We start from the raw sequence: 3,068 nt of genomic DNA, 5'->3' as shown, positions 1-3,068 counted from the left end.
TGCCCCCAACAAGAGCCAATCCACTTGAAAGTGCACCCCCATAGTCCAAGAATGGTAGTACCAGTAGCAGCACTCATGTTATAATATGTCATCAAGTAGATTAGCATGTTAAATTGTAAACCATAACTTGCTACCCTTTCAAATGCTTCATTCACTGCAAATATTTGAAATAATTAGTACTTAAACCTAACGATACTCTATCTAATTTGTTGAGGTATTTATCGAATTAAATTTCAGCAAGTTTTTGTGTTTTAGCATGATTATATGTGTTCAAGCATAAATGGTATTGATTATCTATTATTCATGTAAGCAGTATGATTCTGATATATTTCCGCTGTGCATAGAGTTTTACAACACTCACCCCTTAATATAATAATGATTTAACATCTAACCTAGAAACTATTACTTATAAACTATATGAGAAAAAATCGAATGCATCTTTTGTTTTTTGTTTCTTTACCTGAAGTAATTATTTCTTCCGTTTGATTGTCGTCACATTGTAAGTAGTTTTTGCCAGGAAGTTGTTGATTTTCCATTGTCTAATTTATGACTTATAAGTATAAAACCCTACTAACTTATTTCAATACATGAGTCAAGTGATATAGGGTATTAAATTAATTATGAACTTGGCTCATTAATCACCAACTAAATAAATTAATTATTTAAAAATTAACTACAGATAGCTCAAAATTCTCAACCAACTTCACAAACTAATCAGATGTGACTCGGGTCAACTATCGAGAGGGGTAAAACAATAATTTTACAAAAAATTCCAAAAATAACCTTCCAGGTCATCACATTATCCACCACTAAAAATTATGTTTGTCCTCAAACATAAAGAACGATAAGGAAAAAATAACCAACGTTATCAAAATCCTGAGTTATGATCTTTGAGATTAGGTGTGCGTTCATATCTCCAAGTGAGTTCCTCTTTAACACCATCCATCAAGATCAACTACTAAGACCTGAACTTTCGAGTCAAACTTTGACAGATTTACAAATCAGGAGTGGTTAGCAAGCCATAGACTAACCCATGAATCCATTCTGAATCGAAACCCTCTGAACGTTAACACAACCACCAATACAAATCTTTTCCCACATAACCAATGATGAAAGGCATAGTTCTGTGACCACACCCTTTCTTGGCTTCTCTTCTACTTGTGTAATTTCTGTCCCCATTTTCACTGTGTCTCTCTGTTTTTCCTCTTCACATTGCTCTTTGCTTTAATATATGACCAAATAAAAGAGATTTTTTTTTAAAATGAACTAAAAAAATAAAGTAAGATAAATTAAAGTAAAGAGAGTAGTTCATAGTTCACAGTATAGATAAATTACTCGATTTTTTATTAAGAGTCTGATACTTTTACCAGAGATTGAGACCACTTGTTATGCCAAATGAGAAAATGCTCATTTATCTCATTGATCCTATCATAGAGTGAGCTCCATTTATTCCGTAATGACGTTCCATCCATATGCTCTCCGTTGCCTTGTGATTCCCTGACATTTCAGTAGTTGGCCTCATATTTCAGTTGCTATTGGACATTGAAAGAATAGATGTCCAACAGTTTCATTTTACCCCTTCACACAACTTACATTGTGGTTCCACATCGATCCCCTATTTGATCAATCTATTTTTCGTGTGTACCTTGTCATTAGCTACCAAGTACGTCATAAATATGATTTTGATGCTTTTAATATAGTATAAATAGATATAGATAGATAATATATTTCTTCTCAAATATCCCATTAAACTTCTGAATATTCATAAAAAAGATTAAGATATTGTTAGATTTTTCTTAACACGTAAATATTTCAAAAAGATTCGTTAAATTCTCTTTACGTGAAAACAAAAAAATTCAAAGGAAAAAAGATATATACCTACACTACTTATTAATATAATACTTTTATTTTTTCAAATTTATTTGTACTTAAATTTATTTTTCATACACTAAAATTTATTTTCAACTCTAGCATCTTTGTAAATTTCTTTGAATAAGAATATCTTAATAATATTTTTTTTTAAAATAAAGCTTGGAAAAACTGAGGGTAGTCCACAAGAGTAAACAGATGATTTTAAAAATTGTAGCCACCCATGACAACTAAATACCCTCCACAAAAAAAAATGCTCATTTTACGAAAAAATTTATTATGAATGAGGTATGCCAAGTCATACTTGTACGAGGCATTGTTTGATTGACAAATGGACATTGATAGGACCCATTTGCCATTTGCCATTTGCCATTTGCCATTTCCAAGCTAACAAAGTGACATTCTTTTAAGTTCCCTCTTTCATTTTTTTTTGTTTACGCCCCTAGTCAATCTATTTGTGTTTTTATTTTTTCAAATATTTTTTTCTTCTTTAAGATTATCTTAACCAAATCTAATTTTGTTTTTTGATCTAATTAGTTTATGTTTCTTACTTTTTATGTAGTAAATTTTGATTTAATTTTTATGATCATTATATAAGTTTTTACTTTATTATTCTAATATTATTTTTCTATTCTATGTTTAAATTCATATTATATAATAATAAATAGTTATTTGTATTTAATTTTCGGTTTATTAAATCAAGATATAAGTAAAAAAAATAATTTAAAGTATAAAAAAAATTGTAAAGTCGCAATTTTTTTTTTAAGGAATAAATTAATAAAATTATCATTTTAATTATGATTTATTAAGAAACGTATAAGGAAAACAGATAAATAAAATATTTATTAAATTTCACCTAGCTTGAATTTCAAAAATAAAAAATATCGTATAAATTGGCGGAAAGAATATGTATTTATATAGGTGTTTAATGGATGCTTTTCATTTTTTGAATTTCATGAAAATAGTATCAAAACTTTATGTAATTGTTTGTCAAGATCATTGTTGCTCTTTCCGTTATATTTACTTTTTGAAGAGTATTTGATGGATTTAAGTGCTTTTGAAATTCTGAAATTATTGAGAAGAATAAAAGAACAAATTAATTTTATACCTTCTTTGTTTTTCATATTAATAGTCTACTTTTTCTTTTACAAATTAAAAATTATAAATAAAATAATAGTTTTACTAATTTACACCTAATT

The sequence above is a fragment of the Solanum tuberosum genome, unplaced genomic scaffold (genome assembly GCF_000226075.1).
Source record: "Solanum tuberosum cultivar DM 1-3 516 R44 unplaced genomic scaffold, SolTub_3.0 scf00210, whole genome shotgun sequence".
Lineage (NCBI taxonomy): Eukaryota > Viridiplantae > Streptophyta > Magnoliopsida > Solanales > Solanaceae > Solanum > Solanum tuberosum.
The sequence above is the reverse complement of the archived record's forward strand: the minus strand, read 5'-3'. Positions refer to the sequence as shown.